This window comes from Solanum stenotomum, chromosome 9 (assembly GCF_019186545.1).
Source record: "Solanum stenotomum isolate F172 chromosome 9, ASM1918654v1, whole genome shotgun sequence".
NCBI classification, from domain to species: domain Eukaryota; kingdom Viridiplantae; phylum Streptophyta; class Magnoliopsida; order Solanales; family Solanaceae; genus Solanum; species Solanum stenotomum.
In genome coordinates this window covers 29515729-29543561 of record NC_064290.1, presented here as the reverse complement: position 1 = coordinate 29543561, position 27833 = coordinate 29515729, and the positions used below count along the sequence as shown (strand labels likewise).

At 37.8% G+C, this 27833-nt stretch overlaps 1 pseudogene; it reads right to left on the bottom strand.

Annotated features, from left to right (window-relative positions):
• Positions 1-480: 480 nt before the first annotated feature.
• On the bottom strand, positions 481-24706 carry LOC125877437 (uncharacterized; annotated as a pseudogene).
• Positions 24707-27833: the final 3127 nt, after the last annotated feature.

The following is a 27833-nucleotide window of genomic DNA, read 5'->3' as shown; positions in this document are numbered from 1 at the left end:
ATACCTTAATTGAAGCATTGCTTTGCCCACGAATTGGAGTTGAGAAGGTGGATTCTTGAGCCCTTATCTTCATGTTCTTGGTGTTCTTAAATTGAGGGACTCTGGAGAGAAATATTAAAAGGAGAGAAATTTGGGGAAATATTGGGGTGTTTGTGAATAATGACAAAGTCTTGTGAATTTTGACTTAAAATCAATATATATTTTATCCCTAAAAAACCCAAAACGACCCCACTTTATTTGGACTTAAAAAGAAAAAGACTCAAAATTCCCTCACTTAAAGACCCCATCAGGTGTGATGCCCATCTTCATGAGCCGTGGTGAGGACCACGACTCGTGGTCCTTCTCGTGAAGATTGGGGCAGTGGCTAGAGTTCTTGTGGCATTTGGCTCATGAGCCCAAGGCATGACCACGAGGGGCTCCACGAGCCGTGGTTCCTCTCGTGGACCTTGAGGAAATAGCCTCTCCATGGTGGCACAATGCTTACACTCTCAAGGCATCACCACGAGGGGCTCCACGAGTCGTGGTGATGGCCGTGGAAGTTGAGGAAGTGGCTAGAAAAAGTTGTTGCCACATTTCATAGCCAAAGCAAGTCCACACTCACCTTCACGAGCCATCGTGAGGACCACGACTCGTGGTCCTTCGCATGAAGGTTGAGGCAGTAGCTAAAGGCTAGGGGCAGCCTTGGCCTTTGGCTTTGGCTTGGCCTTTTTGCCATGGCACTTGCCTCATGGCCTTGACTCCTATAACTGTCATTCAAGACGATCGTCCTCACGTTTAGGCTCTACTTTAACCTATCATTTTCTGGAGTGTTACATTATCTCCCCCTTAGGAACATTCATCCTCGAATGGTGATCTAGACACCTTACAGAAATAAAGGCTCAAGAGTAGCAGCCCAACATGCATGCAACATCAAAACAATACACAATAAAAAGGAGGAAACATCAACTCCATCTCAACACATAAACAATGCAATCACAAGAAAGTAGCAACTTAGTCCACAACTCATTATGCACCAAAATCATCATTTCACATGATCATAGGAGGAACTACCTTCTCCAACTTAGAATGAGCTCAACACAACATTATAGAGTCAATATGCCATTTCATCAACACATCATTAAGCATGTTCATCAATTCGCCTCATGAAGTCAAAATGTAATCATTATACTAAAATGCAATTCAACACGCGGAATATATAATTCATGAAAACTCAATACATGCTAAACATGAATTCTTACAAGAACATGCACATCATAAGGAAATCTTGTAAAATCACACAATACACATGACTCCCGAAACACTTAAACTCAAGATGAATTACTAACCTAAAGTTTGAATAGGAGTAGAAGGAAAACAATGAAGATAACGGGACTTCATATTTGCCTCGCCCTCCCATGTAGCACCCTCAACTAAGTGATTCTCCATTGAACCTTAATGAAAGCTACTTCCTTATTTCTCAACCTCTTCACTTTCCGGTCCAAAATCTCAATCGAGACTTCTTCATAAGAAAGGTTCTCATCAAATCTTAAACCCTCTAAAGGAAGGATGGACACCGGATCACCAATGCACTTTTTAAGCATGGAAATATGAAATACCGGGTGAACCGGGGCCAACTCATTTGACAAGTCTAATTCATAGGAAACTTTCCCAATACGCTTCAAGACTTGATAGGGACCCATAAACAGGGGACTAAGTTTCCCCTTCTTGTCAAACCTCATCACACCCTTCATGGGTGAGATCTTCAAATAGACCCAATAACCAACTTCAAATTCTAGATCCCTCCTTCTATTGTCGGCATAAAAATTTTGCCGACTTTGGGCCATCTTCAACCTCTATCAAATTAGTCGAACTTTTTCAATGGCATCATAAACTAGTTCGGGACCAATTAAAGAAAACTCACCTACTTCAAACCAACCCACCGGTGATCTACACCTTCTACCATAAAGTTCTTCAAATGGAGCCATGGCAATGCTTGAGTGGTACCTATTTTTGTAGGAAAATTTTATCAAGGGAAGATGATCATCCCACTTACCCTTCAAATCAATCACACACGCCCTCAACATGTCCTCTAAGGTTTAAATGGTGCGTTCGGCTTGACCATCCATTTGAGGGTGAAAAACGGTACTAAGTTTAACATTGGGACCAAGCCCTTGTTGGAACGCCTTCCAAAAATTTGAAGTAAATTGAGCACCCCAATCCATAATAATGGACAAAGGAACTCCATGCAACTTCACTACCTCCTTGATGTACAATTTCGCATAATCTTCCACCGAAAAAGTAACCTTGACGGGAATGAAGTGGGCTGATTTAGCCATCCTATCAACAATGACCCAAATTGAATCATGTTGCCTTCTAGTACGAGGCAAACCCACAACAAAATCCATATTCACCTCCTCGCACTTCCAAGTGGGAATATTTATATTTTGGAGTAAACCACCTGGTTTTAGGTGTTCGGCCTAAACTTGTTGACAATTTGGACATTTGGCTACAAAACCCGCTATATCCTTCTTCATACTATTCCACCAATAGACTTCCCGTAGATCACGGTACATCTTGGTGGCTCCAAGATGAATAGAATATCGCGAACCGTGAGCCTCTTCTAGAATTTTCTCCTTCAAACCCTCAACATCCGGAATACACAATCTACCTTGGTACCTAAGCACCCCATCTCCCCCTTGGGAGAAAGCCTTAACGGACTTGTTGAGAACCAATTCTTTCAATTCCATCAAAATAGGATCAAGGTGTTGCTTAGACTTCACATCAACAACAAAATATGATTTGGAACTATAATAAACCACAACTCCACCCTTGGTGGAATCCACTAGTTGAACACCTAACAGGGCCAACCTATGCACATCACGAACCAATTATTTCTTCTCATCTTTTACATGAGCCACACTACCCATGGACAATATACTTAGGGCATTCGTAACCACATTAGCTTTGACGAGGTGGTATAGGACACTCATGTCATAATCTTTCAAAAGCTCTAACCTCTTTCTTTGTCAGAGGTTCAAGTCTTTTTCGCTAAACACATATTGAAGACTCTTATGGTCGGTAAACACATCTACATATACCTCATATAGATAGTGTCTCCATATTTTCAAGGAAAAAACCACCACCTCTAATTCAAGGTCATGAGTCGGGTAATTCTTCTCATGGAACTTGAGTTGCCTTAAAGAACTAGATTCATTAAAGGTGAGGATGTACTTTCAACCTTAGAATCAACATTAACATGTGAGTAAACTTTTCACATTATCATTCATAGTGTTTTCTTGAGAATGGCCTTTCAGTCAACACAACAACAACATCATCATCATAGACTATTCATACATCATCAAGTGTAAGGGTAAGGGAAGAACAACCTTTCAATAATACCATACTTTACACATTAGTCATAGGAGATTCACTTTCTAGTGAATCAATAGTTCATACACCACCTTCTTTAACATGTACAAACCCATAGAAATTTACCCCTATCAAGCTTATGAATCATGTCTCACAATTACACCTAGAGATACTACAATAGGCATGAATAAAACAAGATTCAATAACTATATTAAAATAGATACAATCCATAGTAATCATCTTGCATCAATACACCCATAACAATTCATGAAATTATCGTAATGGGGTTATTCATGGGTTCATGCAGAATTTTATAATTAAAATCACCATTAAACATCAAATCATCTGTAATATAAGAAATTAACATAATGAAATCGGTTTTAGGCAGAAACCATGGCTAGAATGAAAATCCTAGTTTTTGAACAATTACCAAATTTTGAAATTAGAGTTTGAAGGGCTTCATGGAGAAAAGTGTTCCATGAATCAAAGCTCCCATACCATAAATTGAAGCTTTGCTTACAAATTGGAGTTGTGTAACGATCTGATTTCGTCGTTTGGGAAAAGTCAATATTGAAAGAATTGGGGCAAGAAAACCATTTCGTAGTAACTTGAGATTTCCTAGCCTAGTCTAGATTTGGACGAAATCGGAGTCAATGAGGTCCAAGGAAATATGGTAACAAATGAGAAGTTTATTAATGAGTTAGATTACATGAGTAGATAGTTAAGACGTTAAGGATCCCGTACGACTTTACGAAATTGAATTTGGGTGAGTAGAACTCCCGAAACTAATCTTACAGTGAATGAGTATTTTCTGAGTGTCATGGGATGATGGTGTGTTGTGAAATGAGAATTTTGAAATTCTTTAAAGAGCTCACTGGTACATGCAATCCGCCTTGGCAAGGCTTGTGGTCTCTTTGGTAGTGCCACTATAGCAGGGTGGTGGCCGGTGTGGCGGTCTTGACGCGACTTAAGGTCGTGAATAAACTCCTAAATGACCTTATTATGCACTTTTTGACTTTTAAAACTAAAGAACGAACCCCAACCAACTCCTACTCGTTTTCCACAATTCTTGAGGCTAAAGATACGTTTTTCACTCCCTGAATTCGCTTTTCAATCTGTAGAACAAAATAGAATGGATAAATATGATGGGGGAGGGTGTTGTTACAGATTCTATAGTGGAAACAACCTCATATTGGATAATTGGGATCATGGGTTTGGTCTAGGGTTCATAGAATTGTTAGTAATTCAGATAATTAGTGATTGTTTATTGATTCCCATTTTATATTGATTGTTTGTATACCAAGAACAAGCAGAATAAATCCAGAAAGGGAAGGATCAAGTTTCTTAGGCTTTCAAGCTTTTTTCGAGGTAGGTGATGGTTGCGATTTCATGTTGGTGTGATATATGTTTGTAATTGCTTCATTATAATGCTTGTATGTATGTGAATGTTGCATTATTTATCACCCTAATCGTAAAGGAGGATAATTGAATAAATGTATGCCATGAATCACCTCTTCTTGTATGATTGTAAGAATATACGTTGTGATTATGATTGTGGTTTTTTGAATGGGCGGGTGTCACGATCCAACACACTAACTGGGATCGGTTGCCACGTTCCGGCATAAATATGGGATTGGTTGTCAAGTTGTGGCAAAAACATTGGATCAAATAACATGTTCCGGTATGCTAACAGTTTGGGTGTGGGTTCCATGAGAGGACCATCTAATTATGTTGTGTATCTACTTGCGATAATTACATTCATATCTAAGGATGATTGATATTGAAAGACTGTATGTTGCTCTAAATTGATGATCAATGTGTATTATTGAGAATGTGGGATGCTACATTGATCCTTAAAAGATGACTAATATTATATTTGTTCGGTATATGCCTATTTTATAATGTTGTGGTTACTTGTATGTGTTTCACTTATTAGGATAGCCACGTGATCCTACCAGTACACTATAGTTGTGTACTGATATTGGACTTGCTCTTTCTTAGTTGAGTACATGGTAACTTCAGGTGGCTATTGATAGACCTCAGCTAGGTTACTATTGAGCGTGACCAGATTCAAGTGTGTGTCAGTTCTTTCAGGCTACATTGGATCTTTCATGTTTAAGTCCACTCATTTCAATCTCAGACTTTTATTTAAGATGTTGTTTAGTTTTGAGGTTGTACCCCTTGTTCTTAGACTTGTCATTAGTAGAGTTTTGGTACAATGACTTTCAGGTTCTAGGGGTTTATTCTTCCGCATTAGTTTGGTTAAGTTATTTGTTTAAACCTTTGGAGTTTATGGGAACTCGTTATTTTTGCATAGTCATTTAAACCTGCTTTCATATCTTCAAATGCCTTAGTTTTCTTAAAAATTATTTGTTTGGGTTGTAGTAATGGTTCTCCCACCGGAGGGTTTTTGTGGATAATATCACGACGATCTGGGTCGTGAAAAAGTTAGTATCAGAGCCCTAGGTTCGTTGATCTCATCGCACCAAAACGAGTCTAGTAGAGTCTTGCGAAATGGTACAACAATGTATGAACTTTTCTTCGAGAGGTTATAGGACTTTAGGAAAAACTCATTTCTTTCTACTCCTTTGTACTATGACTTGAATCCAATTGGTATCTGGGTGATAAAATTAAGTATCTTTCCTCTTTCACACTATGGTCTAAACTAGAGCAACACAGTGGTAACACCATCGCTAGCAAGAGAGGATGTGTATAGACTACCGACAGTTGAATAGGGTCACCATTCAGAACAAGTATCCAGTGCCTCAGATAGATGACCTTTTTGACCAATTGCAAGGTGCATCAATTTTTTCTAAGATTGATTTAAGGTCTGGTTACCATCAGTTAAAGATTGAGGCGGTTAAGAATTGGGTTCGACCAAGTTCTATGATTGAAATTAGAAGTTTTGTGGGGCTTGCTAGCTACTATTGTCGCTTGTGGTAAGAGATGAGTCCAATTGGTATCTCAATGAAGTGACTAGACGTCTTGGTCACGACTGAGGGGCCCATAAGCAAAGCAAATTGGAAACTGAGAAGGTTCCAATTGGTATCTGACCCTAGAGGTGGTGTGAATGCATGGATGATCACGAATGGTCATCCGTGGAGCGAAATAATTAACTAAGAATTTGGACTTATTTGTGAGTTGTATCTTGGAAACTTTGATTGTGTTTCTGGTTGTCTTAATTAACTGCAAATGTGAAGTGGTAATTGCTTGAATATGATAAGGTGGTTATGTGCACAATAAATGTGCGTGTAAACTTTGATATGTACAATATGTTGGCCTAGTCGTTGAAGTTATGCAAGTTGTAAATACTTGAGTATCATGAAACTCGTTGTGTAAGGAAGATCTTGACTTAGGATTGCGTGAGTGTCTGGGTGTATTATGGGGATGTGTGGGTTGTGGTGTTGCATTAACATGAATGAATTGTTTCTTGTATCGTGGGATTAACTGGGGGGCAGAAAATAATTATCCTAGTTATGAGGATTATTCTAAAATTGCTTAGTAAAGTTGGGAACCTTGTGGAATTTCGAAAAGAAAAGAACCCAGAAAAATTATTGGCAGGGGTTATGTTTCTGTTTTGGTCGCTGGGGCGGGACTTTTTCTGCCAAGGTGAGGCTGCCACTGCGAGATTCCTCCCGCCAAAGCGGGACAGGGTGAAATCGAATCTCAGCCCTGTCTCTCCTATTTTCTTAGTCATAATTATGGACCCCGAATAGTACCCGAACTAACCCCCACGATCTAGTTCAGTGTTCAGCAATCGAATATAAGTTATAAGGTGTGTTAAAATTATAGAGAACCTGAGCATATATGAAGGGAATGAACGAGGCTGTGCAGGCTGGGGAAATGGTAATGTAGGTAGAGGAGTAGTGCAGCAAGGCAAGGAAGTTGCCCATCAAAAGGACAGGGCTCAGTTTTATGTTTTTCTGGGTAAGACCAAGTTTGAGGGTGTGATGCACTGGTCACAAGAGCTACTCTTCTCAGTGTCAGATGTCTTTTGTTTTATTTGATCCGGGTTCTACTCATTCGTATATATCAGTTCCATTACCTTGAGATTTTATGTGGTTTGTTATATACTTGATGCCCCCATCCATGTTTCTACCCTAGTTGAAGAGTCAGTCATAGTCACCCATGTATATGGTGTTGTCCTGTTGTGTTTATGGATTTTCTGAGTTGGGTTGATTTGGTTATGTTGGATATGACTGACTTGATATAATCTTAGGCATGACTTGGTTGTCCCTCTATTATTCTGGGCTTAATTGTAATACTAAGTCGGTAACTCTAGAGAACCCGGGTAGGGAAAAGTTAGAGTGGGAAGGGGTACAAGCCGAAGTCAACTAAGGTCATATCTTTCGTGCAGGGTAGGAAACTGGTAGGGCAGGATTGTTTGACGTATTTGGCTAATGTTTGGGATGTTGAGGCTGAATCCCCCTCTATTGAGTCTATTTTTATGGTCTCAGAATTGAGAGAGCTTAAACTCAAATCCAAGAGCTTCTTGATAAAGGGTTCATCCGTCCTAGTGTTTCCAAGTGGGGTGCTTATGTCTTGTTTGTTAAGAAGAAAGAGGGTAGTATGAGGACTGATGATTTTATCTTAATCCACAAGGGAGTGGATTAATACAAAAATGACAAGCTTATGGATAAAGAAAGTCCCAAAGAGTCTACTTGGGTGAAGGAAATTGAAGTATTTTAGTAAGAAAGTACGTATAAATTAGGTTAGTCCTCTGAGCTTGATGAGTATACCTGAGTTTGAGGTGTCGTGTTGATGAAAGATTGGCTTAGTAGTGATAGTCAAGACTAACTGAGCAAAATGGTAATAAGAGTTCATGGTGGATTGTGATGGGATGCAAATATATAATGAGAATGTTGATTGAGCAGATTTTTTATAGTAATTATGACTTGAGAGTATCTAAAGGTTGTGGTTTTCTAAAATTTGGTGAGTAACGTGGTTGTATGAAAAGTTTTAAGAGATGGTGGGACACTATTCGATTAAAAATTAAATAACTAGAGTCATAATGAAGAAAAATAGTTGGAGGTAGTACATCCTTTAGAAAGAGGCGAGGGCAAGAATATTTTATTTAATTTCAAAGGCTAAAGAGATATCTTCAGAGGGGTAGATAATAGGGTTCAGAGACGCGTGATTTCATTATTTTGTTGTGACTATGGTAATAGTGTCATGGGTCCATTAGATAGGTTAAAAACTATTGAAAAAAGGACTTGAGAAAGGATTGTGCAGACATTAGCTTGAGAGTGATGATAAGTGCTTTGTTTTTGTTTTCGAGTCTAGTAATGAGTATGATTGAAATTTTAGCAAAATATATTGTAAGATTGATGGAGATGAGGTCGATGATAAGCGAAGATCCATGATTGCATAAAAATCATCAAGGTATAGCCTAATGTTGATAGATAAAGGGATTGTGTTATGAGTTACGATTATGATTTTTCATTGTATGTCTACATTCGTGGTGATATATTTGTCGAGGTACGAATTTGTAACAAGAGAAATGATCAATTGTATCAGATAGTGAACCTTTGAATGGATTTACACTTTGTTTGAGTAGTAAAGTTTATTACTTTTGATTGTTAAATAATCTAAGAAAGGTTTTCATTTAAAAAGTATTGGTTTATAATAAGGTAAATGGTCGGAGTGTTTATGATGGTTGTTAGTATTGTGAGTATGATTCACTAGCTATGCTCTCGTGTTTTTTCACTTTTGCGGGTGGATCTCTAGTGGTGGATCAGGGGTACCAAATCCTACAATGTTCTCTTGGTTGAATCGCAAGATTGGGAAGATTTGGTTATTTCGAATGACATAAATTGCTGTTGTTTTGGAGTTGTTAAAGTATTTTAGTGGTTCCACATGTACCACCTTGTTTCTGATAATTTATAGAATAGCTACCATGCGTATTTATGGTTGTCCAGTAATCTTTCTATTTCATCTTGTCGTCGAGGTCATGTATCGATTATGTGTGGTTGAATGTGGGGATCATTGAATCCAATTCTAGAGGTAATTTATAATTAATAACTCTAGCATTTCGATAGTGTTGTTGGAGGGTTTGTATGCTTGGGCATATCCCTCGATGAGTATTTGATGACTAAAGATCAAATTTTTATAAGTTACACTCATAGAAATTTGGGTTGTGAGATAGAGATGTTGATAAGAACTATGATTTTCTAGGTATTATGATTGTGTGTTGGTTGGTTCAGGTTCACCTCTAATTGTGTCGAGTTTTGATTTACGATTTTTTCATGGTTGTGTGAGAAAGGATTCGTCCTGATGTTTATGTCAAGATCCTTGATAACATGTGGCAGACATTTGTACGATCAATTTTGGTGGTTGTTGGGAATCATTTTGTTGATTAGTTAAGTTTACATATAACAATATTTATCACTCGAGTGTTGAGATGACTTCATTGAGGCATTATAAGGGAGGATGTGTAGATATTCAATTGGTTGGTTTGAGGTTGGAGATATGAAACCATCAGGGGGTAATGAGATTCGGTAAGAAGGGCATGCGAGACAAGTATCCCCAGTTATTCGACGATTCAGACACTACTTTACCCTTACTTTAGCCAGTCTTTCCTAGTTGATCACTCGAAAATGAGTGATGGGTAAATTGGTATATATTGTAACGACTTCATTCCGTCGTTAGGGAAAAGTCAATGGGGAAAGAATTGGGGCTAGAAAACTTTTTCGTGTATCTCCTATACAGGGTAGTTTCTTGTATCTCCTCATTCTTATGTCTGAATAAAAAAAAATTAAAGGAATAAGTAATCCGATGACAACTCCTTTTAATAGCATTATAGATGAAGTTCATGTGAATCTTGTAGATCATGATAAAAAGAATGTTATTGAGATGGTTGGTTAGCTGAAGTATTTTAAAAATAAGGTGACATCTCTAAAAATGTTAGATAAAGAACCAGAGGCTATAAGTTCTATATAACATTTTTAGAGATATCACCTTTTTAGTTAAAAGACTTTAGCAAATCAGTCATCTTAGTGACATTCTCTTTGTCGTGATCTACAAGCATCACATAAACTTCATCTATCATGTTATTAAAAGGAGTGTAATCGGATTACTTATTTCTTCAATTTTATTATATTCACACATAAGAATGAGAAGATACAAGAAACTATTCTATATAAAGGGCTGAATTTATAAGATAAACACATATGTTTTGGTAAATTTTTCAATTCAAGATCTAATGTTGGGTTCACATTCCCCTTGAAGCCTATTTATATTAGGAAAATGTGCAAATTTTGTATTTGTCACACCTCGAGCCTACCCCCTGGACATGACCGACACCCGAGAACCATTTTTGGTCCCCAAGAAAATCCTTGGCATTACTTAATACTCAGCAGATGACTTACACAACAACACAGGACCTCAAATGCAATGTTTTACTCATGAGGTCTCATTAACAAAATAATTTAACTCAAATTGTCTGAAATACTCAATTAAACATAAGTACTTAGCTCAAAGTCTTTAAAACATCAACAAGGGAAATGAAAAAGAATCCTCCAAAATACTACTATCTATGAAGCCTCTAATACGATGATGGAAATCGTGACAAGACCCACGATATCCTAACAAACTAGAAATGATATATGAAAGCAAGGAGGCTCACAAAAACAAAATGAATTGCAAGTGGAATAAACAGAGCGCCTGTTGATGACCCCGAACACACGTAACTATATCATGAAAAGTTGTAGGTCGAATGAAATCAGTAAATTGAATGTACGAGCATGTAAGGGGAACACTGAAAACAAGTGCGTGTCTGTGTATATATATATACGTCAGGACCAAGACCATTGTGAGTGACACCCACACTAACACTCCGGTGGGAGAACCACTCATACAATCCAAACCAAGCAACTAAAGCACTAACTAAGGCATTTAAGTCAAATACTAAGGAAAAAAAAGAGAGTTCCCATAAACTCTAACAAAAGTCTAACAATAATAAACTAACAATGCGGAAGAATAACCTAGAACCTGAAAGTCAATGTACCAAAACATCTAACAATGAACCAAGTCTAAACAAGAAGGGATACAACCCCAAGCTAATGAACAAATCAACTAAATAAAACAATTGTCTAAGTCCGGAAATGTTGGACATAGACAAAAGAGAATCCCATGGATGCCCGGAAGAATTGGCTCACCCATAAATCTGAAGCGACGATCACTCATCTTTTAAGCAAGGTCTGTCGGTAGCCGCTCGAAGATGCCCTGTATTCAACAAAAATAAGAGCAAGTGTAGTATCACTACACAACCACAATGTACTGGAAGGATTACGCGGCCATCCCATTAAGTGACACGTAAGCAAGTCAAGACAACACTATAATCACATGCATATATATCAACATATACATAATTATCAACATTTGTGGAGAACGAGCAACTTCACATTTTATATCAAATCATTGGTCCTCTCATGGAACCCAAACCCAAACAGTTAGCATGCCGGAACGTGGCAACCGATAACATATTTATGCCGAAACGTGGCAATCGATCCAAGTTAGTTATGCCGGAACGTGACAATCGATCCCATTCACACACCACAATGACAATCATAATCACAAGCATATCTTCAAGATCATACATTTAAGTCATTATTTCAGGACAATCATCATTCATCTATCTCATTTACAATAAGTGTGATTAATAATGCAACATTCATATACATACATGTATCATAATGAAGCAAGAACAAACAAAGATCACACAATCATTGAATCACAACCAACACCTACCTCGAAACAAGATTGAAACCCTAAGAAACTTGATCCTTCCCTTTTCGGATTCGTTTCACTTGTTCTTGGTCTACAAACAATCAATACAGTACGGGAATCAACAAACAATCACTAATTACCCGAATAAGGAACCCTAGATCAAACCCATGATCCAAATTATTTAAATTAGGGTTGTTTCCACCATAAAATCTATAACAAAACCCTCCCCCATCAATATTCACCTATTCTATTACGTTCTACGGATCGAAAAAGTGGATTAGGGGAGTAAAAAGCTTACCTCTAGCCTCAAGAATGGTGAAAAACAAGTAGGAGTTGCCTGGGGTTTGTTCCGTAGCTCTAAAAGTAAAAAATGTATAATAAGGTCGTTTAGGGGGTTATTAACGACCTTAAGTCGCATCGAGCACGCCACAACGGCCCTCATCCAGTTGTGGCGGCCCCACTAGAGAGACATAATTCCCGCTAGGGTGGCTTGCACGAAACCAGTGAGCTAATTAAAGAATTCCAAAATTCCCATTTCACAACAGTCCTCTAACCAACAATGATAAGAAAATACCCTTTATGCTAAGATCGATTTCGGGAGTTCTACTCACCTGAATTAAATTTCGTAAAGTTGTACGGATTTCTTAATTAGTTATGTAACTACTCATATAATCAAAATCATAATTAACTTCCCTAATTGTTACAAGATTTCCCTACACCTTAGAGACTCCGATTTCGTTCAAATCTGGACTAGGTTGGGAAAATTCAAATACTACGAAAAAGTTTTCCAGCCCCAAATTTTCCCTGTTGGCATTTCTATAATGATGGGTGTAGGTCTTTATAATAGATTCCAATTTACCCATCACTCGTCTCTGAGTGACAATCATAGGAAAAATAGGCTAAGGAAGGAATGAAGTAGTACTTGAATCGACGAACAATTGGGGATACTTGTCTCGCTTGTCCTTCTCAGTTTCCTAAGTAGCTTCCTTTACTGGACGATGCTTCCATTGAACTTTCACGGAATTAATCTCCTTGGTCATCAACTTGCGCACATCACGATCAAGAATTGCAATCCGTTTCTTCTCATATTGAAGGTCCTTGTCTTACCCAATTGAGTCCCACTTAATGATATAATCCCCTTCACCATGATACCTTTTCAACATGGATAAATGCAATACCAGATGAACAATCAATAGATTAAAGGTAAAGCCAATCTATACGCCACTGGTACTACACATACAAGAATCTCAAATGGATCAATGTATCTAGGACTTAGCTTACCCTTCTTACCAAACCTCATCACCCCTTTCATGGGTAATACCTTAAGAAGCACATTTTCACCAGATTGAAATGCCATGCCTCTTACCTTATGATCCGCATAGTTCTTTTGTCTACTCTGGGCTGCTAGAAGCTTAGCTTGAATACTCCTCACCTTATCTTGAGCATCCTTCACTAAATCAACCCCCAAAGGTTTCACATCTCCAGCCTCAAATCATCCTATGGGTGATCTACATCCTCTCCCATAGTGTGCCTCGAATGGTGCCATATCTATGCTAGAGTGATAACTATTATTATAAGACAATTCACACAAAGGTAAGAACTTATCCCAATGCCCTCCAAAATCAATCACACATGCCCTCAACATGTCTTCTAACACTTGAATGTTCCTCTCTTATTGCCCGTCTGTTGTGAATGTAAGGCTATACAAAAAGTGAGTTGTGTGCCCAATTCATCATGCAATTTCCTCCAAAATTTGGATGTGAATTGGGTACCACGGTCTGAGATGATCGAAAGGGGCACCCCATGCAACCTCATTATCTCTTTAACATACACCTTAGCCAATTGTTCAGTATTATAATCTATTCTTACCGGAATAAAATGGGCTGACTTAGTCAATCTATCAACCACTACCCAAATAGAATCAAACTTCCCCAAAGTCTTGGGAAGACCAACCACAAAATCCATGGATAATTTTTCCCACTTCCATTCCGGAATTGACATTCTTTGAAGTAAATCGGCAGGCCTTTGATGTTCATATTTCACTTGTTGACAATTTTGACACTTCGCCAGAAACTCCGCTATATCTTTCTTCATCCCCGACCACCAATAAATTCGCTTCAGATCTCTATACATCTTGGTCACACCTGCATGAATAGAATATTGTGAACCATGAAACTCTACCAACAATTTCTTAATCAAGTCATCTACTCTAGGAACACATATTCTCCCTTTAAAATTGAGCACACCATCCGCATCAAGAGTGGCCTCTTGTGCTTTACCAATCACGGTCTTCTTTGTAAGTTCCTCCAAATTCTCATCCTCAAATTGTTTGGCCTTGATCTCTTCAATAAAAGTGGCTTTTACTTCAATACTAGCTAATACCCCACCTCTTTCTGAGATGCCCAATTGCATGAGTTTCGACTCCAAGGTCAGAATATCCTTAGCCAAAGGTCGTTTGGTTGCACTCAAGCAAGCTAAACTACCCATACTCACCGCTTTCTGACTCAAAGCATCTACCACCATATTAGCCTTGCCTGAATGGTATTGAATGGTGACATTATAATCTTTAAGTAACTCAATCCACCTTAGATGTCTTAAATTCAGATCTTTTTGACTGAACACATGTTGCAAACTACGAAGATTGGTAAACACGTCACACTTCATAGAATAAAGGTAATGCCGCCATATCTTAAGAACAAACACCACCGCTGCCAATTTCAAATCATGTGTTGTATAATTCCTCTCATGCACCTTCAATTGATGCGAGGCATAAGCTATAACATTCTTATCCTGCATCAACACAACACCCAACTCAGAATGTGAAGGATCAGAATAAACAAGAAAATCTTTACCTTCCACCGGTAATGCTAGAATAGGCGCGGTGGTCAAGAGAGTCTTGAGCCTTTGAAAGCTCTCCTCGTATTTTTCAGTCCATTCAAATGGTATCTTCTTTTTGGTCTAAATACTCAAGTGAGTGGAAATAGAAGCAAAATTCTTCACAAATTGACAATAATAGCCGGCGTGCCCCACAAAACTCCTAACTTCAATCACAGAGCTAGGCCGTACCTAGCTCTTAAGTTCCTCAATATTTTGAGGATCTACCATTACCTCTTCTTTTGAAACTACATGCCCCAAAAATGCTACTAATTTCAACAAAAATCCACACTTCGAAAATTTAGTATACAATCATTGCTTCCCAAGAATACCCAAAACAATACAAATATAGTTGGCATGCTCTTCCTCACTTTTCAAATAAACCAAAATATCATCAATAAACACTATAACAAAAGAATCAAGAAATGGCTTGAACACCTCATTCATTAAACTCATAAAAGCTGCAGGTGCATTGGTCAAACCAAAAGACATAACCAAAAACTAATAGTGCCTATAACGAGTTCTAAATGTCGTCTCAAGCACATTTTGTGGCCTAATTTTATATTGATGGTAACCTGATCTTAGATCAATCTTAGAGAAAACCGCTGCTCCTTGCAATTGGTCAAAGAGATCATCTATTCGAGGCAAAGATTACTTAATTCGAATAGTGACTCTATTCAATTTCTGGTAATCTATACACATTCTCATACTATCATCCTTCTTCTTAACAAATAAAACTGGAGCACCCCATGGAGAAGCACTAGGGTGAATAAATCCCTTATCAAGAAGCTCTTGGATTTGAGCCTTAAGCTCTCTTAATTCTGCCTGAGCGAGGAGATATGGAGGGATAGAAATGGGGCACGTACCAGGCTCTATATCAATGAAAAAATCTACATTTCTATCCAAAGGCATACCATGTAAATCATTAGGAAACACTTCACTAAATTCAGAGACCACAGGAATTGACTCAATGCATGGAGCCTCAATCTCAACATCCCTAATATGAGACAAATAAGCCAAACAACCCTGCTCCACTAATTTACTAGCCTGAATGGAGGATATAATCTTAGCTTGCTTAATCTTATACATCTCTTCTCACTCTAATTTTTTCCTTCCCAAATTTTCTAGAGTTACAAACTTAGTATTACAATAAAGGACAACATAATAGGGGGACAACCAAATCATGCCTAAGTTTTGTAAAAGTTAGTCATATCTAGAATCACCAAGTCAGCCTAAGTCTGATAACCTATAAACAAAATAGGACAAGCACGATAGACATGGGTAACTACAATTAACTCTCCAACTAGGGTAGAAACATGAACAAGGGAATCAAGAATATCACAAATCATATCAAAATCTGAGGCAAATCTCACAGATACATATGAATAAGTAGAACCCAATCAAATAACACATTAGCCATCCGGTCACAGACAAGAATAGTACATGTGATCACCGTGTCGGACACCTCCGCCTCATTTTTGCCCGAAAAAGAAAAACAATGAGCCCTATCATCTTGATGAGCCACTTCCCAGCTTGGTTGTGTGTTACACCTACGTCCGTTACCATTTCCTTTACCTCCACGGCCTCGTTGATTACCTCCTTGCCCACCCTATGGACGTCCTTTACCATTACTACTATTCCCCATAGGTACAATTACTCTAGAAGGCTTCTGCGTGGAATCTAGCACACAAGGATGGGGACAATCTCTCTTCATATGCCTAGGTTCTCTACAATTGTAGCAAGTACGATCAAAATATGGTCTGTCACCCGTCGAAGGCGCGACTCCCTGGCTATCTTGAAAATTATAAGATGAAGTTCCCGAGTAGTTACCAATAGAGGCAGGCATAGCAGATTGAATTGGCTTGGCCTTCTGGACCCCTTGGAGTAAGAAACTTGAAAGTTACCCAGGTTCTTGGCCCTTTCTGCCCATGCCTTAGCTTGACCGTCATGCCTCACCCCCTCCACTATCTTAACATAGTCTTTTACCTCATTAAAGCTCCTCCCTACAAAACTCATATGGATAGATAATACTTGCAACTCAGTATTTAGTTCCCTAATAAATAATCGGATCCTCTCCTCTTCAGTATTCACCAATTGAGTAGCATATCTAGACAAAGCATGGAACTTGGCCTCATAAGAAACCACACACATACCACCTTGCTCCAAAGCCATGAACTCATCCTTCTTGCAATCTCTTAAAGTTCTAGGCACATATTTCTCTAAAAAGAGAGCATGAAATTGAATCCAAGTGAGTGGAGGTAAAGTTGAAGATTTGCATTCCATGTAAGCTCTCCATCAGTGCTTAGCCTCACATTGAAGTTGAAAGGACACAAACTCAACCCCATGTTGATGGACAATTCGCAACTTTTTAAGCCTCTCGTAACAATCTAAGATGAACTCATAAGCATCCTCACTTTCGGAACTAAGAAACACACGAGGCTTTAGCTTTAGAAACTTAGTCAATATTTCATGCTCATTACTAGTCATAACAGAACCCAACAAAGGATGGAAGAAAGCATCATTACCTCCAGTCCCACCCACCTTAGGAATAGTGCTAGCAACAGGAGTGTTAGTAGGAGCTTTAGTTGCTTGAGCAGAAGGAAGCACTCCAGGACCAACCAACCTTTTAAAAAATGACATGATCTGTCGAGCTAACACAGGTCTATGAGGGGAACTTCGGTAGTCTCAGCCTGCACCTCTTCCTCTTGTCCAACCTCATCAACATCAACATTCTCCCCTTCAATCTCTTCATGATACGCAGGAAGGTTTTCATTTACATGAGCATTCTCAATCGGTACCTCATTCAAAGCAGGAGCTACTCTCCCACGGTCTCTACCCCTAGCTCTTCATCTACCCCTGCCTCAACTGCGACCTCTCGCTGCATATTCCTCAGCTGGAGCATTGACGGGAGCTACGGGCCTGACGCCATTATACCTAGTATAAACCATATGTGGACATAAGATTGAAGGAGGTTAGATACCAATTTGAATCGACATATACTAATTTGAATGAAGTTATAGCACGAAGGAGACAAGAGAAAAATAGAGAGATTTCCTAAAGTCCTATAATATCTCAAAGAAAAGTAAAGGCGTCCCGTACTGTTTCGCAATACTCTACTAGACTCGTTTTGTTGCATCAAGATCAACGAACCTAGGTTGTGATACCAACTTTGTCACGACCCAGACCATCGTGATTGGCACCCACACTAACACTCCGGTGGGAGAACCACTAATACAATCCAAGCCAAGCAACTAAAGCAATAACTAAGGCATTTAAGTCAAATACTAAGGAAAGAAAAATGAGTTCCCATAAACTCTAACAAAAGTCCAACAATAATAAACTAACAATGCAGAAAGATAACCTAGAACCTGAAAGTCAATGTACCAAATCATCTAACAATAAACCAAGTTTAAACAAAAAGGGATACAACCCCAAACTAATCAACTAATCAACTAACTAAAATAATTTTCTATGTCCAGAAATGGTGGACATAGACGAAAGAGAATCACATGGAAGCCCGAAATAATTGGCTCACCCTTGAATTCGAAGCGACGATCACTGATCTCCTAAGAAAGGTCAGTTAGTAGCCGCTTGAAGATGCCCTGTACTAAACAAAAATAAGAGTAAGTGCAGTAACAGTACACAACCACAGTGTACTATTAGGATCACGCGGCTATCCCACTAAGTGCATCATAAGCAATTCAAGACAACACTATAATCACATGCATATATATTAACATATATAATATTATCAACATTTACGAACAACGAGGAACTTCACATTTTATATCAAACATTGGTCCTCTCATGGAACCCAAACCCAAACAGTTAGCATGTCGAAACGTGGCAACCGATCCCATTCACACACCACAATCACAATCACAAGTATATCTTCAAGATCATATATTTAAGTCATTATTTCATGGTAATCGTCATTCATCTATCTCATTTACAGCAAGAGTGATCAATAATGCAACATTCATATACATACACGTATCATAATGAAGCAAGAACAAAAATACATCACACAATCATAAAATCACAACCATCACCTTCCTCAAAACAAGCTTGAAACCCAAAGAAGCTTGATCCTGTGCTTTTCGGATTCGTTCCACTTGTTCTTGGTCTACAAACAATCAATACAACACGGGAATCAATAAACAATCACTAATTACCGGAATAACTAACAATTCTATGAACCCTAGATCAAACCCATGATCCCAATTATCCAAATTAGGGTTGTTTCAACCATAGAATCTATAACAAAACCCTACCCATCAATATTCAGCCATTCTATTATGTTCTGAGGATCGAAAAATAGATTCGGTGAGTGAAAAGCTTACCTTTGGCCTAAAGAATGGTGAAAAATGAGTATTAGTAGCCTGGGGTTCGTTCCATAGCTCTGGAATTCAAAAAAATGCATATTAAGGTCATTTAGGGGTTTATTAACGACCTTAAGTCATGTCGAGCCAGCCAAAGCGGCCCTCACCCCGCTGTAGCGGCCCTTCCAGAGCGACATAATTCCTGCCAGGGTGGCTTGCAAGGAACCAGTGAGCTAATTTAAGAATTTCAAAATCCCTATTTCACAACACACCTCTAACCAACAACGATCAGAAAATACCCTATACGCTAAGATCGATTCAGGGAGTACAACTCGCCTGAATTTAATTCCGTAAAGTCGTACGGATTCCTTAACGAGTTATCTAATTACTAATGTAATTAAAATCATAATTAAATTCCCTGATTGTTACTGGATTTCCCTAAACCTTCAAGACTCCGATTTTGCCCAAATCTGGAGTAGGTTGGGATAATCCAAATAATACGAAAAAGTTTTCCAGCCCCAAATTTTCTCCCGTTCGCATTTCTATAACGACGGGAGTAGGTCGTTAATTATATAACCTTAAAAGCATGAACTCCTAACTTGAATGTTAAAATACTATAATATCCCTAACTTAGGTGGTGACTGTTATTTTTCCAAAGAGTTTTGACTTTTTCAAAGCGTTGTGACTTCTCGGAATGGTCATAACTTTTCAGATAAGACATAAAAACATTTGTTCATATTACCTTTTGTTGACTATAAATAGAGGCGTTTCGTCTCATTTTTTAACCACAAATTTTTTTAATCTTCTACTCTTCTTCTTGCATTTTAATTTTTTTTGCTGTGATTTATTTTCGTTGAGTGAATTCGAAGTGTAGCGGAATATGAGGTACCATTATTCTGATGAAGTAAGTCATTTTATCCTAAGAGAGTATATTCCATAACCTCGAGTACTTGAGAAAAATAATTTTGATGATATAATAATTATTTTTTTGCTTGATATCTACATTAGTATATAATGTTCCAATATACGAAGTTAACATGAGGTTGTCTAAATTTATTTGTTTTTGTTAACAATTTCTCTTGTGATGTAGATATATGCTTCTGAATATCTTTTTCTAAAATTTAGAGAATTGTCACGATTTGTTTTTGATGCTCAAGACAAGGAATGACTTTATTCATCAATGTTACTTATCTGATTTAGACTCTGAGAAAATTTGCTTGAAAATAGTTATTACTATATAAACATTGCCCGTTTGTTTTACTTATTTACTATTTCTTAATATTTCAGTATTTTGGACGAAGAAAAGTTCATATGACTTGTAATAATATCAGTTGAAGTTTGTATTAATTTAATTTATATTATTTATTTAATAGCTAATTTTATGAGATAAATGTTTTCATTAATGAAAATATATATTTATATTTGAGTAAGTATTTGTATTTAAATTAAAGTATTATATATATCACAAATGTATTATAAAGTTAACAAGGTATTCTTAGTTTAAAATATATTATTTTAAAATGTTTCGAGTTCTTTGATTTTGAAAAAAAATCGAAATAAATGTGAAAATATGTAAATATATAAAATATAGTTGTTCTCTTCACATTTCATATGTCATCAAAATAATTTAATGTGAAATACACATGCAAAGAATATCTGGTTAGATAACATTTGTAACACCCCGCTATTTGAAAGAACTAGAATTAGAAATAAGCGTTTTTTTTTGGAAATAATCAAATTTGGAAAGTTTGACCAAGTTAATCTAAGTACGGGTTTTGGGTAAACTTCAAACGACTATAACTCCTAGTTCAGGATGATTTCGGTATGCTACAAGATACCGTAGGAAATATCTTTGGTTTATCTTTCCAACGCGGCCGAGTTTGCTCAATTTCGAGTTTGTATGAGGAAGATATGCCCATTCAAAGTTTGGCTTTCTAGATAAGGAAATTCAAAACCGGATTTTGAAGGGGTATTTTGGTCTTTTCCATGCCCAATTACTTAAATCCATTTTTAGTAAATTATTTGGGGTCTAAACTGAGTTAGTTCAGTTTACGCGATTAAAAATTATTCTAGCGCTTTGAGAGAAGAGAAAGGATGAGAAAAGAGGAGAAAAGTCAAGGCGTTCTTGGATATTTCTTGCGGAATAGAAGTCGTTTCGACAAAGGTTGATCCCTAAAGAGGTATGTGAGACATTCATAAAGTTGGGTTCATTCACACACGTGCCAAACATGTTTATTTCAGCGTGAAGTCGTCCTAAAAAGATTCGAAGTTTGAATGTTCTTGATGTGTCTTCTTGAATTGGTTTCCTTCCTCAATTTGGGTTGAGATTGAGAAGTTTCTTGAGGTTATAGTTTTGTTTATTTGAATTGTTTGAGTTAGATTCTTGTGTACATATACTGGGTATCTAAATCTAAAGAGATTTTGAGAAAAGGAATCGAATTTAGGCAAACTGGGTTTAGAAAACGAAGAAGGAAAAAGTTGGGAGAATCTGGAGGCCCAGTCCACATCGCAGACATGCCCACAATTTCACAAAAAATTCTCCGCGTCGTGGACCGTTCTGCCTCAAAATTTATTTCGCGACCAAATATTTAAATGCAACTCCGCATCAGAGACTTTCTTTCAGACGTGATTTCTTGATTGTTTCTCATGTTTAACTATCTAAAAATACCCCTAAACATCACGAGATCTTCTCTATCACATATCACAATCCTTGAATCCATAAATTCAAATTCAAGGAAAGTTAAGAGCTAAGTCTAGAGAGTTCTTCAAGTCATTTTAAGAAGTCTTTTACAAGCCTTTTAAACTTGTTTTTAAGACTTAGGCATTGAGTTAAGTAAGAGTAAGGGTAAAGTTCATTTCTTCAAGATATTATATGGGAACTAACTATTCCCAAGAGTTAAAATGTTTTCACATTTAAACAATAAAGGAAACATTGATTTCCCGGAGTGCTTTTAAGATAGTTTTTGAGTAATAATCTCAAACCACAGAAAGAGTTATGTTTTCAAACATATGAGTTGAGCATATTTTGGGAGTAGCATTAAGGATCAATATGGGGACGACTTCATAAAACTCAAAAGTCTCCATAAACCATGTAGCCATCATGGGTAGAAAGGGTCATACTTTTTAGATGATCCATAAATGCTTTTTAGTATAGACTAGTGGATTCACTTAGTTGAGGTGTTCTATATCGGCAAGTTATAGGACAGTTCTACCATCGTGGGCGAGATGTTGTACCATCATGTAGCTCATAGTGATGGTTGTCGGTTAGAGAAACTCCCACGAAAGTATATTACTTTATTATATATATGCATTGAGTTGTTATTGTATTTTTCAATACATTGAGTTGCTACCTACTATTTAAATGCTTTATATAAATTGCATCTTAACTGTTGTTTATTTATGCATTGAGTTGAGTATACATCAGTTGAGTAAAGCTGAGGTAAGTGTGTTTTTTTCAGAATTCAGTTGAAGCTTATGTCATGTTTAGTTTTCCCCTCGCTTGTTCGTACATTCAATTTACTAATGTTATTTTATCTGCATCGTCTCATGATGTAGATATAGGTAATCAGTATCAGTATTCAGTGCCTCATTTATCCAATCGATCACTCAGAGTCAGTTGGTGAGCCTCCTTGCTTTCCAGAGGATCCTTTTGGTTATGTTTTGCTTTATGCTTTGTTAATTATAATTTTTAGGATGATCGGGGGTCTGGTCCCGACATCCCCCTTCGTATTTATAAGCTTCAGAGATAGTCCGTTATTAGTTGTTTAGTCTTGCAGTTGAGTTGTTTTACTATAAGAGTTGAGTTGCCACTTTGTCTAAGTTGAATCTTTCTCCTTAAACGTTCTAAGTTTATTTGAGACAGTTGTTTTATAATGCATATGATTTCTTTAATAATGCATAAAGTATTCTGCTTAGAGTCTAGCCCTTCGCTTGGAACCAGCAATGGTTCCCGAGTGCCAGTCCCTCCCAGGGTGTAGGCTCGGGGAGTGACAAATTTGGTATCAGAGCACAGATTTCAATAGTCCTAGGAAGTCTATGAAGCCCTATTTGTAGAGTCTTAGTTATCGGTGTGAAGCGCACCACATCTATAATTAGGAGGCTGCAATATTTTAGGAACTATCTCACTTCTTTCATACTCATTTTGTGCGATAAAGTGTATCTCTATAAAAGTTTCTTTCAAAGTCATGCTTGCACGTGTCTTTCAGATCATGCCTCTATGAAGAGCTATCCGAGGTTGTCCTGCTAGGAGAAATGTTGAGGAACAAGGGGTACCCAATGCACCTGAAGTGCAACCCCAAGGAGAGGTCACCAATAGTGAATTATGGGAAGCCATCTGAATGTTGAGCTAAGTTGTGACCAACCATGTGGGACAAAGAGGGTTTCAACATGATGTAGCTAATATGCCTAGGATCCACGAGTTTCTAAGGATGAATCCTCCAAGTTTCACTGGTGCAAGCATCACTGAGGATCCACAAAATTTTGTTGAAGAGCTTCAGAAGGTCTTCGAGATTATGCATGTCACCGATGCTGTGAAAGTGCAACTATCTGTATACTAACAGAAGAGTGTTGCTAGAATTTGGTTCGATTAATGGAAGAAGGGTAAGGCTGAGGGTGCACCGAATTTGAGTTTGGCTATGTTTGAAGAGGCTTTCTTGGGCGTTACTTTCCCCGGGAACTGAGAGGAGCAAAGGTATGAGAATTCCTTACCTTTAAGCAGGAATCTATGAGTGTTCATGAGTACTATCTGAAGTTCACTCAACTTTCCTGTTATGCTACGAAGATGGTTGCATATATGAGGATTAGGATGAGTCTGTTTTTTGGTGGTTTGTTTCGTCTCTCACGTAAGGAAGGTAACGCTATGATGTTGATAGGTGATATAGACATAGCGAGGCTGATGATTCATGTGCAGCAGGTTAAGGAGGATAGTTTGAGGGATAGAGTATAGTTCAGAAACAAAAAGACTAAGACATTTGGGAATGAGTCTGTGCAACAGAAAAGTAATTCCAACCAGGCATCCTCCATCAAAAGATAAAGGGACCTGCTCCATCATCTGCTAGTGCACCTGTGCAAAGAAACAAAGGTGAGTACAATTGTCAGAATTCCCAACAATTCAGAGATAGACCTGCACAGTGTCCAGGTAGTGTGGCACAAAGAGGTAACTAGGATCCTTCATATGCTAAGTATGGTAGAAATCTCCCTGGAGCATGTCGTGATGGCACCACTGGTTGTTTCAAGTGTTGACAAGAGGGTCAGTTCATGAAAGAGTGTCCAAAAAACAGGAATAACAGTGGGAATAAAGGCAATATAACCCAATCTTCTTCAGTTGCTCCACCAGATAGGGCTTCACCTAGAATAGCTACTTCAGGGACTGGCAAAGGAGCAAACTGTCTATATGCTTTCACTAGTCGACAAGAGCAAGAGGATTCTCCAGACATTGTCACTTGTATGATCCAAGTCTTCAACTTTGATGCTTATGCTTTGTTAGATCCAGGAGCGAATTTATCTTTTGTGACTCCATATGTTGGAATGAAATTTAATGTTCTTCCTGAGATACTTCTTGAGCCCTTACGTGTTTCTACACCAGTTGGTGAGTCTATTCTAGTTGAGAGAGAGTCTATCGTGATTATACAATTTTCGTCAATCACAAGAGCACCATGGCTGACATAGTTGAGGTAGACATGGTAGATTTTGATGTCTTTCTAGGTATGGATTAGCTCTATGCCTGTTATGCATCAGTTGATTGTAGAACTCAAGTTGTTAAGTTCCAGTTTCCTAATGAGCCAGTAGTAGAGTGGAAGAGTTGTTCAACAGTGCCTAAGGGTCATTTCATTTCATACCTTAAGGTGAGAAAGTTAGTTTCTGAGGGTTGTGTCTATCACTTGGTCCGAGTCAATGACTCTAGTGCTGAGACACCACCTATTCAGTCAGTTTTAGTATTTAATGAGTTTCCAGAAGTCTTTCCAGATGATCTTCTTGGAGTCCCTACTAAGAGAGAGATGGACTTCGGTATAAATATTCTTCCCGATACTCATCCTATCTATATTCCCCCATATAGAATTACACCAGCAGAGTTGAAAGATTTAAAGGAGCAGTTGAAGGATCTCATAGAGGAAGGTTTTATTCGACCAAGTGTCTCACCTTGGGGCACTCTGGTCCTATTTGTAAGAAAGAAAGATGGTTCCCTTAGAATGTGTAGAGATTATCATCAGTTGAACAAGGTTACCATCAAGAATAAGTATCCTCTTTCGAGAATTGATGATCTTTTTGATCAATTTCAGGGTGCCACTTGTTTTTTGAAAATAGACCTCAGATCAGGCTACCATCAATTGAGGGTAAGGGAATGTGATATTCCAAAAACAGCTCTCAGGACCCGTTATGGTTATTATGAGTTCCTAGTTATGTCCTTTGGTTTGACCAATGCTCCTGTAGAATTCATGGACCTTATAAAAAGACTGTTCAAGCCTCATTTAGATATGTTTGTTATCGTATTCATTGATGACATTCTAATCTATTCAAGGAATGAGGAAAATCATGCTAGTCATCTCAAAATAGTTTTCCAAACTTTAAAGGAAAATGAGATATATGCTAAGTTTTCTAACTGTGAATTTTGGCTTGAGTCCGTGGCATTCTTAGGACATATTGTTTTCATTGATGGTATTCGAGTTGACACTCAAAAGATAGAGGCAGTGCAGAAGTTGCCTAGACCCACGTCTTCAATTGATATTAGGAGTTTCTTGGGATTGTATGGTTATTAGAGAAGGTTCGTCGAAGGGTTTTCATCTATTTCATCCTCTTTGACTAAGTTGACTAATAAAACAATTAAGTTTCAATGGTCTAAAGCTTGTGAGAAATGTTTTCAGGAATTGAAAAAGAGGTTGATTACTGCCCAGTATTGACCGTACCAGAGGGTACGTAAGGCTTTGTGGTTTATTGTGCTGCTTCTAGAATTGGTTTGGGTTGTGTTTTAATGCAGATAGGCAAAGTTATAACTTATGCCTTTAGATAATTTAAGGTTCACGAGAGGAATTACCCAAACCATGATCTAGAGTTGGCTGCTGTAGTATTTTCTTTAAAAATATAGCATGATTATCTTTATGGTGTTCATGTAGATGTGCTCACCAATCACATGAGTCTTCAGTATGTGTTTAGTCAGAAAAAGCTTAATTCTCGACAAAGAAGGTGGTTAGAGTTACTGAATGATTATGACATGAGTATTCTCTATCACCCAGGGAAGGCTAATGTTGTTGTTGATGCTTTGAGTAAATTACCAATGGGTAGTATCGCCCATTTTGAGGAATATAAGAAAGAGTTAGAAAAAGAGGTGCATAGACTTGCACGACTAGAAGTTCGATTAAGGGATTCTGACGAAGGAGTAGTGGTGATAAATAGGGTTGAATCATCATTAGTGTCTAAAGTTAAAGAGAAACAAGACCAAGATCCTATTTTGTTTGAATTGAGGGCAAATGTTCATAAGCAAAAAGTAATGGCTTTTTAACAAGAGGGAGATGGTGTATTGAATTATCAAGGTAGATTGTGTGTACCAAAGGTGGATGAACTTCAAGAAAGAATTATGGAGGAAGCTCATAACTCCAGATATTTTATCCATTCGAGTTCCACAAAGATGTCTCATGATTTGACAGAAGTATATTGGTAAAATAATATGAAGAAGGGTATTGCTTAGTTCGTTGCTAAATGCCCGAATAGTCAACAAGTTAAAGTAGAGCACTAAAGGCCTGGTGGTATGTCTCAGAATATAGAACTTTTGGAATGGAAGTGGGAGATGATAATATAGATTTCATCACAAGATTACCAAGGTCTCGCAGGCAACAAGATTCTATTTGAGTGATTGTTGATCGAATGACTAAATCACCCCAATTTTTCTCTATAAAGACTACCCATTCAGAAGAAGATTATGCTAAGTTGTATATTCAAGAGGTAGTCAGACTCCATGGGGTTCCAGTATCGATTATTTCAGATAGAGGTGCACAATTTACTGCACAGTTCTGGAAATTGTTTCAGAAAGGCTTGGGTTTAAAGGTGAACTTAAGTACGACTTTCCATCCTTCAACAAATGGTCAAGTAGAGCGCACTATTCAGACTTACGAAGATATGTTGAGGGCTTGTGTGATTGATTTCAAGGGGAATTGGGATGATCACCTACCTCTCATCGAGTTCGCTTACAACAATAGTTACCACTCAAGTATATAGATAGCTCCTTATGAAGCCCTTTATGGGAGGCGATGTAGATTTCCTATTGGATGGTTTGAAGTTGGCGAAGTTGGGTTTATAGGACAAGACTTAGTTCATCAAGCTGTGGAGAAACTTATGATTATCCAAGAAAGGTTGAAAACAGCACAGAGTCGACAGAAATCCTACATAGATGTTAGGAGAAGGGACTTAGAGTTTGAAGTAGATAATTGGGTATACTTGAAAGTTTCACCTATGAAGGGTATAATGAGATTTCGTAAGAATGGGAAGCTTATCCCCGGTATATTTGTCCTTACAGAATATCCAATAGGATTGGCAATGTAGCTTATGAGTTGGAGCTACCACAAAAGTTAT